Raw genomic sequence first — 15,039 nt, 5'->3', positions numbered from 1 at the left:
AAAATATAACTTTAATAGTGTTCCAGTAGGATACTTGATTTTTGAGGAAGCCTGCATACCAATGAGCCTGCCGGGTTGGTTAGCTGTAAAACGTACTTCCAGGTGGATCATTTAACGGTGCCTTCTGGTGCACTGCAAGAGCCCCTTTTAGATACAATTTCCACATTAATTTGAAACTATTCACGTGCATGTCTATCACTCTGGACAGGAGGGCAGAACATGTGCTTCTCCTTCCTCTTCAGTCCTACCAGAGTGCTTAGTACTTAGTTGATACTTATTAAATATTTATTCAATGATTCACTTAACAGTGTATTGATTATTTGAACTTTTATTTATTTATTTTTATTTTTGGCTGTGTTGGGTCTTCGGTTCGTGCGAGGGCTTTCTCTAGTTACGGCAAGTGGGGGCCACTCTTCATCGCGGTGCGGGGACCGCTCTTCATCGCAGTGCGCGGGCCTTTCACTATCGCGGCCCCTTCCGTTGCGGGGCACAGGCTCCAGACGCGCAGGCTCAGTAGTTGTGGCTCACGGGCCCAGCTGCTCCGTGGCATGTGGGATCTTCCCAGACCAGGGCTCGAACCCGTGTCCCCTGCATTAGCAGGCAGATTCTCAACCACTGCGCCACCAGGGAAGCCCGATTATTTGAACTTTTAGATGAATAAAGCTATAGGAAGGAAATGCTGTTTTAAGAAGGCCTGTGCAATGACACAGGTTAGGCAAGGCATGACACTTCAGTAGCCTCCTCTGTCCAATCCTGTTCCCCCCTCACTTCCTTTCACGGGTGTTGATCCCTAATTAACATCATGCATCCCAAAGTCTGTTTCAGCGTCTTCTGCCAGAGAATCCAACCCATGACTAACTGGAATAACATATAAGACAAAGCAAGACAAAGCCTTCAAGGCAAAATACCTCAATGGCCTCTGCACAAATGGTACGTCGTCAAAGAGGCCTTTGCTGACCCCTGTCCCTAAAGTTCTTCCCCTCGATCACTCACGCCCATTCCACCCCTCTCCATTTCCCTGTGTTGCTGTAGTTTCCTTCCTAGCAGTATCTCTTCCTGGATTGCTCAGTGTCTCCCTGTGCCAGAAGATAAATTCCATAAAGCAAAGACTTTGACATATTCATTGCTGTTTGCCCAGCCCTGAGAGCACTGCCTGCAATACAGTAGGCGTTCAATAATGAATGAATGAATGAACCACCGGTAGATTTATTATCTTAGAAACATAAAGGGAAAACCTAGAAGCCAGGTTCTATATATTGAAATTTTAATAAGAGTTCCTTCCTATGGTTAAATTAAAAAAAAATTACTGAATATATCGAATAGCCTCGGCTGTTAATTGGATTCAGCAGTTCTAACTGTAAGCCTTTGTGCAATCATGGAAATAATTACTAACTCATAAATCCTGAACAAATAAAAATCTGAGGCAGACCTAAGAGGATCATCACCCATCTTCCCCCAACTATTGTATTTTGGCTTGGTTTCCATGTAACTTTTTCGTGTTCTGTTTTGTTTTGTTTTGTTTTTAGAGAAAACTCCAAGGGTATTTGTTTCGTGAAGATCTCATTCTTTTATAGGCTACACAGGGAGATCACAATAGAGGAAAAAGCAACGGCCAGGAAGGGAAAGGTAGAGCATTATTCAATACAGGTTCAGCCTATTCATTAATTTACTTTAAAAGTGTGTATTTAAAAGGGTGTGTTGAATGGCTCCTATGATCTGAGCATAATGCTAGACCCCTTACCTCATATGGAGTGTATATAAGTAGGAAAGACAGATAATAGGCGAACAGATAAGGAAACCAAATGATTATTGCTGTGAAAACCCCTTAAAAGAAAAAAAGAGTGCTATCCATGATAAAGAGTAAAGAGGGGCCAGGTGGGATTAAGATAGGATGATCACCTTCCCTAAGGAGGTGTCATTTAGGCTGAGACATAAGAGCAAGAAGGAACCATCCATGCAGTGATCTGGTGGATGGTAGATTCCATGCAAAGGGAAAAGAATGAGCAAAGATCATGAAGCAGGAATGACCTTGCTGGTTTGAGCAGGGTAAGGATTAGGAGGAGGCATTCATCTAGGTTGCAGAATTCAAGGGGGTGCCAAAAAACTCAGAAAAATAATACTTTAATGCAATATTTTCAAAATCAAAATTAATGCAAAGACCCATCTGTGATGAACAAAATATCAGTCTTTTAAATAAAGGCATGTTCAGTATTATTGACTTTTCTTTTTGCCTCATTCTCCAGAATAGCTGGGCATAACACTGGTAATGATCCTATCTTTAAATTTTTCATGTTTTGTGAGTTATTCACCTCACATTGGCCCCAGCCCTGGGAGTGAGAAACAGAAGCAGGGCAGAGTGCCTGGAGTGCAGTAAGTAAGAGGAGAGCGAAGCAGGGGCCATTCAGGCTGTGGTAGAAGCATGGATTTTATTCCTGGGGTCACGGAAGTCATTGAAGTGATTTAAGCAAAGGTGTGTTAAGCCTCTGTTGGCATTTTTAAAAGATCATTCACACTATGAGTGCTTGACCAGAAGTGGGGTGACTAGGGAGAAGCTTAGATGTGGGTTGCCCTAGATTGGTGTGGTGGTAGAAATATATTTTAGAAGTAGAAACAAGGCTTACTGATGTGAGGAAACCACAATGACCCCACCTTCCTGGTTTGAGCTGGGTGGATGGTGGTATCATTTATGGAGATAGAAAAGACTGAAGAAGGAAGGAGTGGATTGGAGGAAAGGGAGTAAATCAAGAATTCCATTTCTGGGACTTCCCTGGTGGCCCAGTGGGTAAGACTCCGTGCTCCCAATGCAGGGGGCCCGGGTTCGATCCCTGGTTGGAGAACTAGATCCCGCATGCATGCCAAAACTAAGAAGCCCACATGCTGCAACTAAAAGATCCTGCATGCCACAACAGAGATCCCATGTGCCACACCTAAGACCTGGCGCAGCCAAAAGAAAGAAAGAAAGAAGTATTAAAAAAAAAAAAAAAAAAGAATTCCATTTTGGTTTGTTGATGTTTGAAATGCCATTGAGCCAGTATACTAGGTCAAATACACAACTGGAAATGTGATTTTAGATTCTAGAGGAGAGATCTGAAGTAGAGTTAGAAATTTGGGATGTACCAACATAGAGATGACTTTCAAAGCTTTGGAAACAGATCCAACCATCTAGGAGAGAGCTTAGTACATGGCTTGTCAATCTTCACTTTTCATTAGAATTAATATTGTATCATTTCACATTTCACCTCTCAAACTTCACTTTTTCCTTGTATTTCCTACTTCACACTTACTACTGCCCACTCACAAATGTAAAACTTCGTAATGCTATACTTTTGTTTTGCCTGCCTGCTATTCTTTTGTGCCATTGTCATCCCATCTTTTACTTCTACATTCATCATAATCTCCACCTTAAAATGTTATCATTTTTGTTTTAAAGAGTCAGATGTCCTTAGAAGGGAAAAACAATATTCTTTTATATTTACACGTTTACCATGTTTTGTACTTTTCATTCCTTTCTATAGATCCAAATTTCCTCATGGTTTCATATCTCTCCAACCTGAAGCATTTAGTTTTTCTTACAATACAATTCTGCTGGCTAAATATTCCGTCACCTTTCATTTATCTGAAAATGTCTTTATTCCACCCTCATTTTTAAAAAAAATTCAGTATATAGAAAATACAGAGCAGAGACATTTGCTTTTTCTCTCACATTCAAGATGTCACTTGGTCTCTGTTGTCTTGTTTTTTGTCATTGTCTTTTGGTTTCCATTGTTTTTGATAGGAAGTCCAGCCATCATTTGTAGCACCATTCTCCTCTGTAATGTGACATCTTTCTCTGGCTGCTTTCAGGATTATTCCTTTATCTTTGGATTTCAGCAGTTTGACCATGATGTGCCTAGGTATGGTTTTTTTGTGTTTATTCTGCTTGGGGATCACTGAGTTTCTTGAATATCTAAGTTGATTTTTTTAAATCAATTTGGGAAATTTAGGCCAGTATTTCTTCAAATATTTGTCTGCCACATACTCTTCTTTTTTTTAGACTCCAATTACACGTATACCAGACCATTTGATAGGCCCCCAAGGCTATGTTCATGTCTCCTCAATCTTTTTTCTCTATGTTCTCCAGATTGGATATTTTTTATTGATCTTCAAGTTCACTGACTCTCTATTCTACCATCTTCAATCTGCTATTAAATCCACCCAGTGAATTTTTCATTTAAGTTATTGTATTTTTTAGTTCTAGATTTTTCAAAAATTTTATAGTATAGAAAGAGAGATGGAAGGTGCAGAAGAGAAGGGAAACGGGATCTAGTGAAAAAGATGAGAGATTCACTGTTAACAAATCCACAATGAAGGGGAGGAAGAAGACAGGTTCAGATGAAGATCAACTTTTAGATTCTATCGTGAGGAGATTTCAGAACTCCGTTCAACAGCTTTTGATTTCTCAGTGAAATATGAAGCATGTTGTCAACTGGAAAGTAAGAGAGGCTTACGGAGACAGAAGATGGTAGTAAGCTGTTATCTTCAAAAGTAGGAAAGTTTCTTTATTAGGGAAATGAGCAAGGTTTGTTATATGAAGACTGTTTTTGTGATTTTCTCCCAATATGAGATGACATGGCTGAAGATAATTGGAAGTTTTGCAGACAGGTGTGACAGAGTTAGAGAGAGGGCACAGACTTGAGTGCACTTGATACCCAGTATAGTGATGAACGAAAAGATGGATAGAGAGCAAAGTAAAGACACAAAGGAACTTGTGAGATAGTGTTGGGATCACTTAAGTGAAGGTCATGATGAGTTTGAAGATCTGTGGCAGTGAGGGTAGAAGCATCAGTGAGCCTTGTGTAGAGTTGGGAGTGATGAAAGGATGGGATGTTTAAAATTGAGAATTTTAATTTGGTACAGTTTCTAGTAAAAAAAAAACACAAATATTTAGGCTATGAATATGAGAGGAGTTTGTGGTTAAGGAGATCGAGGGATTAAGACACTAGGGTATAAGATTGATAATAGGGCTTGGGAAGGTGAGAAATTTTAGAAACCCAAAGGTAAACTAGGTACAGAGGAAGGACTTTGGAGAGAAAAGAGAAATTAGGAGATGTATCAAGCAGTATGTAGAAAAGAGTCCAGGTGATGACAGATACTTGGGAAAGAGAGTGAGACTTTTGGAAGGATCAGAAATAAACAGGGATGAAACAGGGATGGTAGAACAAGTTTTGAAGGTCCCTTAGAGGGTGAAAACTTAGTTCTAAAGCTGTGGACCTGAATATTTAGGTCCTTCCAGCTCAAAAGCATTCTGGCAGCAAAATGATTTGTGAAAGCTATGAGCCATTCTTCTGAAGGTCTCTGACACAGGCTTGGGCAAACTGATGATGAACTCTACCTCAATGGCAATATCAAATATGCCCAAAGATTTTTTTTAAATGCATGTCATATATCTAGCTTTGAAGTTCCTCAACTCTCCCTAAACCAAGTCAATATAATAAATTTAATAAATGTACAGATGGAGATTTTGTTTTCAATTTAAAGGAGAAATTAGTCATAGAACTATTTTAATCAATTAGCATGCATCTGAGTTTGTTCAGGAACAAAGCAGCAACATGTACCCATAGGCCCTTTTGAAATGAGATGATCACACTCAAATGTAGTTTATAAGTGTAGTCTGAAGAAACTTTCTGTTCTCTTCATGTTATGGGCCAGATGAAGTAATATTAAAGAGGAGCGTATATGTTAGAACTTGAACTCAAGTGGTCCAGCATAGCTCCTTAAGCAAGCAGCCCAGCCTCCTTCATGCTTGCAAGCTAAACAAGCAAACTACAGCATGGTTTCAAATTTTAAAACATCTTCATTACACATTCATCGAAAAGGACACTCTAAAGGTGAGGCCAGTCACATTTATAATATGATAGGTGCCCCTTCCATGTACTCTGACTTTTTGGAAATTTGTATTTTGGTATCTGTATTCTTTTTTGGTCTTTTCTGCTGCTCTTAGGGTGGGACCTGTTGTTACAAAGACCAACACCCCCAGTGTTGGTTGAGTTGTTACACCCTCAGTGTCTGACATATAGTAGGTACTCAAGAAGGATTTGTTGAGTGAATGGATGTAGACAGTCAAAAGAGGACAACTAATGTAGTCTGGTAAGGAAATAAAGCTGTAACCTCTTGAATCCAGGATCTAAGACAGAATAATAGTTTATTTTCTCCATCTGTTTCTCATGAAAAGTAAGAGTTAAAATAATGACATGAGTAAGAAAAATGATCAGACCCACTCTTAAAACTAAGTTTTGAATAGCAGTGCCCTGAAAAAGAGAGTCTTAATGCTTCTAGGACAAAAAAAATGAAGAGAATTTACTGGCTTGCCAAAATGTGCCAAGGAGTTGACTAGACCAGAAGGTTGTAGAGGTTCCTGCAGCATTCATAGAAATATTGAGACATTTGATAGTTGGTCTCTGTCTGAGTTAGTTCAGGCTACTGTATACAACAAAATGCAAGAGACTGGGCAGTGTATGAACAACAGAAATTTATTTCTCACAGTTCTGAAGCCTGGAAATCTGAGATCAGGGTGCCAGTATGGTGATGGCCCTCTTCTGGCTTGCAGGCTGCCAACTTCTCACTGTATCCTTACATGGTAGAAAGAGAGCAAGAGAGTTCTCTGGAGTCCGTTTTATAAGGGCACTAATTCCTTTCATGAGGACTCCACCCTCATGATCTAATCACCTCCCAAAGTCCCCACCTTCTAATACCATCACATTGGGGGTTGATATTTCAACATATGAATGGGGGGGGAGGGCAAGAGGAACATTCAGTTCATAACAGCCTCTACCAACACTAAACTGAGCATAGCATTTCTTGGCATGTTGTAACAATTCACTCTAGGGCAACAAATAAAACAGGGATATCACAGTTGGCACTAGCTGCACCATCGGAAGTTTCTGGTTCAATCCTCTTCTCTTGGCTGCTACTTCGTATGGCTGCATGTACTATCACCTTTTCCAGTTACTTCAGTGGAAAACAGGAGTGGATAAATTGTATCTCAGTTCAAGGAAGAGGAAGTTGGTATACAAACATACACTTTAAAAAGAAAAAAATATGGTGAATTGGCAGTATATTCAATATATAGTAATTGCGGTAGCAGAAATCTTAAAGGACAACATCTAGATTTTGCCTCCAAAAATGATACAGCTAGATTGCTCAACAGTAGCAATGGTAATACACTTCCTGTGGCCCACCACGTACCTATGATCACTGAGCACTTCCCTGCGTGGCTCTCTGCAGCCACGGTACTTTGCACTGATTCATGTATTTCCTTTGTGAAAATAAGCCCTGTTTTTCTCATTATAGTAAAGATTTACAAAAGGAGATGTACTTCCTCTTTTTGTTCCTTTCTTCTGTGTCTCTGCCTTTTCTTCTGTCTTTCCAGCTTTCTTTCCAACTTTTTCTTTATTTAATCTCCAAAGGGGTTATCTCAATTCATACGTCTCTATCCTTATTTACTACCACATCCTCACCCTCACCCTTATAACTACTTGGCTCTCTCATAGTCTTGGAACTTGACTGAGTAAACGGAAAGTGTTCCATGCAGAAGGATCAGCAAGAGTTAGTCTTGGGTAGGAGTTTACTTAAGTCCTACCTCTTCTTCGGTGCATCTCTTGGAGATGTAGAGCCCTGTGAGAAGATGGAGGCTTAGCTTTACAATCATGTCATTCACGCTGGGGCAGGAAAAGAATGTCCAGCCTTGGGACACTGAAAAAAAAAGGGTCACATGTGATCTCAAGGGCTGAGATATGGAGGTGGGAGGAGGAGGACTCATTCTAGCTGTAGTGTGTAGCCAAGACTGGAAACTCCTCAGACCCATCTACCTGCTGTGTCATCATAGGAATGCCTGGGGGGAATGTGTGTACTTAAAACCCCAAAGAGCCGGTAACTTTAGGAACCCAGTTCCGGGGAAGCTCAGAATGACATTAAATGAGCAAAACAACTGAAGACTTCTCATCTCTAACCCAGGACCTAGATCACCAAAACTCCCTTCTCTAGTGGACACGTATCACCCCAGGCCCAGGTTATGGGACTTTAGTGCCGTGCCCATCGACACATCGCTGTGGAGTTTCCAGCAATGGCTGGCATGGCGCCGAGTGGCCTGATCGCCAGTGATTCAACAGCATAAAGGCAGTGACAACTACTCCCCAAATAAGAGGACTGTTTGTGGACTGAGGTTGCCTGGATTTCTGTCAAGAGAAGATGATCAAATTCGTTCTAGATTCCTGGGCAGAGTGAACACTGTTGAAGTTCGTGGAGAAATCGCAGGAGGGGGAGCAGGAGGGAGAGAAGAATAAAGCTATTTGTGATAGATGGAGGGAGAAACCATGACATTTAATGTTAAAAGTAATGACATGCTGTTCTACGCCCAGAGGTCACATGCAGACAATTCCTGCCCAACGAGGCACCAGGTAGATCTCTCTGGAAGGAGCAGGAGTTGTTCAGTCAATGCACAGGGCAGCCCAGAGGGGCTGCATGTCTGTACCAGGGGTCGGTGGATAAATGCCTCAGCTTCCTCACCCCTCAAGGAGACGTTGCTGAGGTTTCTCACAGTTTCTCACAAGGTCCCAGGGGGATTAAGCCTCAGTTGTCCGTAGGTAACCTGCTCATTTGTGTTCTCCTAAGGGGTGTGCTCCCTTCCCTGTCCTACTTCCCCACTCCCTGAAGTGCTTCCTGGGACAAGCTCTCCTCCCCCGATAGGAGACAGAGAGAGAGAGACTGAAACCGACACACAAGAAGGGCTGGGTGGGAGTGAACACCGTTGAACCACCAATGGTCCCACGTGGGTGAGACCCAGAGGGGCTCCTGAGCTCAGCCTCACCTGCTGGTGCAAGTAGCTGTCCCAAGGGCAGGCTTCTTCACAGCTCCACCCCGGGACGCCAGCCTCCACACCACCACAGAGGGCAGCTGGAGGAGGGCACACCTAGGTGGGGCAACCTCTGTGACTTTTTTCCAGGTTGGCCTTGCCCAGTGTGACGTGGTCAGCCAGGCAACAGCACATCTTAAACACCCATCTGTGCAGGACTCACTGATGAAGGGGAATGGGGTCCAGGCCTTGAGAGTGTTGAGCCTATTGTTGGGGGGAGGGGTGGGCAGGCCACTTGGCCGTGACTTCACCTTAACAGACAGCCTCCAGTTATGGCTTCTGAGGTTCAATGTGCAGTCTCTGGAGTGTACTGAAATAGTTCCAGGGAGGAATGGTCTCCATGCAACTTTAAAGTTGTACAGTGTTTCCTGTACCGGGCTTGGAATGGATTTCTTTAATGAGTCTTGAAATTAACGTGTGAGTAGCAGCATCACACATCATCTCCTGTGTGTGTGTGTGTGTGTGTGTGTGTGTGTGTGTGTGTGTGTGTGAAGACCATTCATTTGTTCAATGGAACACTTTAAAAAATATACCACATTCTTCCTATCCTATTCTGACACATCTTTGTTTTTGAAAGTGTCAGGGCCTCAGTAAATGCTAATGGCTCAGGTCACACCTGACTTCTGAGAGGCCTGGAAAGGCCATGGACTAGAGAACTCAGACCAGACCCAAGCCCCATTTCTGCAGAAGTTGAAAACTTCCCGGCCATAGGTCCCAGCAGCCCTCCAGGGCCCCAGAATCAGCTCTGCTATCAGCTGTGGGATGTTGGGTCAGTCGCCCAAAGTCTGGGCTCTGTCTGTGCAGTGCAAGGCTGGCAGGACAGCATTATATGTCTGAGTTCCTCTGCCTGTGACATCTTAAGAAGTTAAAGATTTGCTACACAGCTTCCAAAGGTGAGTAGACCTCCTACAAGCCAGCTTCTTGACTGCCATTCGGAGGGGAGGTAAGCAGTACAGAGAGGAGGGGTGGCCTGGAAGCCAGGCACCTTGACTCTGGGCTCATTGAGAGAGTTTTGCTGGAGAGCCTCTGGCCTGCGGGGCCCAGTAGGAGGCTGGACTCAAAGGACTGGGTCACACCTCATTTGTTCATCAGGTATTAACTGTCCTGGCTCTGTTCACCTCTGGTGATTGAACATGGACAGGAGAGGTTCCTGCCCCGCCTGGGGCTGACAGTCTAGAAGTGGGGAGGACGTGACTATCTGAAATGACCTTATTTATAGTTTAGAGCCATGATTTTAAAAAGGGGGAGAATCATGTAAGGGGTGTGTGAAGTGGGGATGGGGAGGGTGGAATGGTGGGAAAAGGCCTTTCTGAGCTCTTCCAGTTCTGAAGTAACTTGCCTTTGGCCCCATCATATTCACCCTGAGGGTCTCGGTTCTCGGTTTCTACAGCCCACAAAGAAAGGGCCTGGCCTCCCCTCTTCCTGCTCAGCGGGGTCCGGCTCCCACGCTCTGCGAGCCACTTCCCCAGCGGGCCAGGCTGTGTGGAAACAGGCCGGGCCCGGGCTCCCCGCCGCTTCCCGAGAACTAACCGTCCCAGGTGTGCCCTATTACGCGGCCGCCGGGGCCTCCCTTCCACCCGCGGAGAATTCCCGAAGAGCCCGAGGCCCGGGCTGCTCGCGGCGGGCGGGGCCCACCTGTCTCGGCCCCGCCCCTTCCCGGGCGTCCCAGGTGGCTCGGGGCGGGGAGGAGCCGCACCAACGCCAGCCCGCCGCCAGTGAGCTGCCAGCCGGGACCGGGAGCCGGGAGCAGGGAGCCGGCTGGACGCGCGGACAGGCCCGGCGAGCGCGGCGGCGCTGGTGAGTCGGGCGGGCGCAGCGGGCTGGGGGCGGCGGTCGGCGGGGGACGGCGGGCCCCGCGCCCGGGTCCTGCGGGGCCGAGCGGCTGCGGCGGGCAGTGCGGGGCTCCCCTGCCTGGCGCTCCGGGGGAGCGAGCGCGCCGGGGCACAGCGAAGGGGTCGGGGTCCCGTAGCTGCCTGGGGGCGAACAGCTGCGACCCTCTGCACCGGGCTGGAGCTGGGGGCGGGGGCGGGCGCGGGGACAGGGCCGGGGCTGCGTGGGTCTCTGAGCGGCCCGGGCGGCGCGGAGGCGCTCTGTCCGCGGCGCTGGTGGGGAGAGGGGAGGCTGGGGGCCCCACTGCTGCGGAGAGCGCGGAGCTGCGCGGGGGGGCTCAGGCCCGCGGGGGAGACCCGAGCGAGCGCCCGCCTCTCCCTCTGCGGCGCTTCCCGGGGGCCGCTCAGGTGCCGCTGCTCAGTCTGCCCGGCGCTTTACTTTTGGTGCTGGTGTTGAGTGTCCGACATACACCTGGGTTAGTTACCTGGGGCTTCCAAAAAACTGGGTATGCAAGGCTGCTCTGACTCCAGGGGCCTGCGCTTGTAAGGCTCCATCCAGGGCTGTGTGTCCTGGGGCGCTGTCGGGGGTTGGGGTGGAGGGCGGGGTGCGCAGGTGCGCTGCATCTCCCAGGCCCTGGCCATCGGTGTGATAAAGTGGAAAAAGTCTAGCATTTAAATTCTAGTTACTAGTTGTGTGACCTTGAGCAAGTTGCTTAACTTCGCTGATTCTCAGTTTGCTGAAAGGTAAAAAGGGTATTATGATCATTACAACGGCCTTAAGTTATGCGATGTTCATAAAGCCCATAGCACGTTGCTTGATGAAAGTTCTCTCCATTTTTCCCCCTATGTGTTAATGTAACACTTCGTGCCTCCCAGAGGTCCCCACTCCTTTCTGAACAGAAGGGAGATCCAGGAGGCTCAGAGTACCCTCCTTTAGGAGGGAAGGGGGGTAGTGGTGGTGTGTGTTTTGGGGGGTGGCATTTTCTCCACTCTCACTTGTTCATGGCTAGGCCTCCTCCAGGCAGTTTTACTTCCTGCCACCATTCTAGAAGCCAAGTTTGAGAGGTGACAGTGCACAGGTCCTGAATATAGAAGGGATGTTATCAGCTTGCTTTCATCATTACTGACTGTATTTGTCAGAATTCTTTTCTTTGAGTTGGGTTTGGTCACTTGAAAATTGCGTTATGCAGTATAGAAATTGATTGGGTCACATAAATGAAAAGGCTGAGGGTTTTAGCTTTAGGCATAGCTTGATCCAGGGGCTCACATAGGGTTGCCGGGCTTGTTCTCTCTCTTTTTCCCTCTGTGTTGACTGTTCTTAGTCTGGAGTGATAAAAAGCACTGGCATCTCAGGCTTATCTGTTCCTTTAGAGGGGGGGTGGGGATAGGAGGGATGTCTCTCTCTTCTTCCATCACCTCCATCCTTATAGCAAACGTTATTGATACAGTAGACCAAAGCGGGGCCAAGCCATCTCAGTGGACGGGGAGTGGGTTTCCACTGTAGCAGTGGGTACTTTGCTCAGGTGCCACTGTGATAGTCAATCCCACCCCAGGTGCCGGGGATTGGGCAGGGACAGTTCCCAATGAGAGCTCTGACTTCTGGGCAGATAAAATAGGACCTGTTCATTGCACTGTCTCTGCCTTTGCTCACCACCACCTAAAGAAGTCTTTAGTAGAGTGTAGACTGCCTGGGTGCCATGTTCCATCTGTCAATTGTCAAGTCTTATCCCAGGCAAGGAAGGCATCCTGCATGTTCCTCCTTTAATTCCTTGTTTTGTTGTTTACTTGTTGGTTCATCCATTCATTCAACATTTAATAAATGCCCGGCATACACCAGGGCCTCGGCCAAGGGTGAACATGTTTGCTTTTGAGAAGCTCACGGTCTAGTTGGAGAGGCAGATGTGCAGAGAACAGAGTCTGGGACTGTGTAACCGTCTGGGGACAAGCAAAGACTTCCCAAGGAAACTGTACTTGAGCTCTGAATTGGGGATAGTAGGAGGAAAAGTTGCAGGGACTTCCCAGGCCAAGCGGTGTGGTGTGGTAGGGTACTTTCTGTTGTAAGTAACACTAGTTGGGTTACTTTACTGTCTTGCTTAAGAAGTCTAGAGGTAGGTGGCTCAAAGTGGCCCCAGTTCTGGGTTGGCTTCTTGAAGATTCTCTGGGTTTTCCGTGCCCTGCCACAGGGTGACTGAAGCTCCATCACACCTTCACGTGATAACATCTAGAGCAAAAAGGGAGGGAGACGGCTTGCTTCTCAGTGATTCTCTAGATAACAAAGGTCACAATTTCTCAGAGGTTCCCTGTGTCACTGGCCAGAATGGTCATACGCCCGTGCTGAGCCAGTCACTGGCAAGGGAGGAGAGGGTGGCTGTGATTGTCGTGGCCCAGCGGTGTTCTGGAGCTGGGGGAGGGGCCACCTTCCCTGAGCACGTTGGTGCCCCTATCTGAAAATCGGAATTTGGTTAGCAAGGCAGAAAGCGAGACTGCCTTGCCTGTCGGGCTGTTAGGTAGCCGGTCACCCGTGTCTCCTGCAGGTGGTGACAGATGATGAAAGACATGGCCTTACGGGCAAGCAGGAGAAGCTCAGGATGATAGAAGTGTAGGGTGTGGCGGAGGGGAGGGAAGGAGCTGAGGTTGGAGGCGCAGGTAGAGACAGGAAAACCCTGTGTTAGATGCCCTCTGGATATCACTAAGAAGCCTAAATCTCGGTCCCATTCCTCAAAGAGCTTACACTCAAAACCTGGGAAAGTTTTTCTGGGTCTGTCACACTCCCATAGTAACAGCAACAGTGGCTCACTCTGGGGGGGTAACTGTGCGCGGATTAGGGTGGAGGAGTTTAGGGAGGGGCCGTGTGTAGTTTGAAGAAGCCTCACAGCTGGTTCTGCCGTGCCTCCCACTCCCCAGTGCCCCCTTCACCCCTGCCCCTTATTGAGAACATTTGCTCTAAATCATGTCTTTGTTTCGCCGTCCTTACCTGTCTTCAAGCTAACAGGCTGGGACTGGGAGAAGATGCAGTTAGTAGTAGATCCTGGACCAGAAAACAGTTCTCCTGATGGTAGTGCAGTGGGTGAGTACTATATAATCGTGTTCAGTAGGAAACCAGCCTCCACTGTCTACTGCTTTTCTTTTTTTCAAACAGCATTTTAAAAAATTTTTATTTATTTATTTTTTGTACAGCAGGTTCTTATTAGCTATCTATTTTATACATATTAGTTTATATATGTCAATCCCAATCTCCCAGTTCATCCCACCCACCCAACCCCCGCTTTCCCCCCTTGGTGTCCATACCTTTGTTCTCTACATCTGTGTCTCTATTTCTGCCTTGCAAACTGGTTCATCTGTACCATTTTTCTAGATTCCACATATATGCGTTATATATGATATTTGTTTTTCTCTTTCTGACTTACCTCACGCTGTATGACAGTCTCTAGGTCCATCCACGTCTGTACAAATGACCCAATTTCATTCCTTTTCATGGCTGAGTAATATTCCACTGTATGTACCACATCTTCTTTATTCATTTGTCTGCCGATGGCATTTAGGTTGCTCCCATGACCTGGCTATTGTAAATAGTGCTGCAATGAACACTGGGGTGCATGTGTCTTTTTGAATTATGGTTTTCTCTGGGTATATGTGCAGTAGTGGGATTGCTGGGTCATATGGTAATTCTATTTTTAGTTTTTTAAGGAGCCTCCATACTGTTCTCCATAGTGGCTGTATCAATTTACATTCCCACCAACAGTGCAAGAGGGTTCCCTTTTCTCCACACCCTCTCCAGCAATCGTTGTTTGTAGATTTTCTGATGATGCCCATTCCAACCGGTGTGAGGTGATACCTCATTGTAGTTTTGATTTGCATGTCTCTAATAATTAGTGATGTTGAGCAGCTTTTCATGTGCCTCTTGGCCATCTGTATGTCTTCTCTGGAAAAATGTGTAGTTAGGTCTGCCCATTTTTTGATTGGGTTGTTTGTTTAATATTGAGCTGCATGAGCTGTTTATATATTTGGGAGATTAATCCTTTGTTGACTTGTTTGCAAATATTTTCTCCCATTCTGAGGATTGTCTTTTCGTCTTGTTTATAGTTTCCTTTCTTGTGCAAAAGCTTTTAAGTTTCATTAGGTCCCATTTGTTTATTTTTGTTTTTATTTCCATTACTCTGGGAGGTGGGTCAAAAAAGATCTTGCTGTGATTTATGTCAAAGAGTGTTCTTCCTATGTTTTCCTCTAAGAGTTTTATGGTCTTACATTTAGGTCTTTAACCCATTTTGAATTTATTTTTGTGTATGGTGTTAGGGAGGGTTGTACTTTCATTCTTTTACA

General features: G+C 45.8%; 1 long non-coding RNA gene across 4 annotated transcripts in view; it reads left to right on the top strand.

The window, feature by feature from the left end:
- LOC103005097 (uncharacterized) overlaps positions 1–15,039 on the top strand; it is a 228,767-nt gene that overhangs the window by 73,059 nt on the left and 140,669 nt on the right. The window contains exon 1 of one of the 4 annotated variants that reach the window (XR_009009112.1): positions 10,600–10,687. The exons of the other annotated variants lie outside the window; for them this stretch is intronic. This is a non-coding gene — a long non-coding RNA (uncharacterized LOC103005097). Of the gene's footprint in view, positions 1–10,599; positions 10,688–15,039 lie in introns of those variants that run through there. 4 annotated transcript variants of the gene reach the window in all.

The sequence above is a fragment of the Balaenoptera acutorostrata genome, chromosome 8 (genome assembly GCF_949987535.1).
Source record: "Balaenoptera acutorostrata chromosome 8, mBalAcu1.1, whole genome shotgun sequence".
In the NCBI taxonomy this organism is placed as follows: domain Eukaryota; kingdom Metazoa; phylum Chordata; class Mammalia; order Artiodactyla; family Balaenopteridae; genus Balaenoptera; species Balaenoptera acutorostrata.
This window is presented reverse-complemented; position numbering and strand designations above follow the sequence as displayed.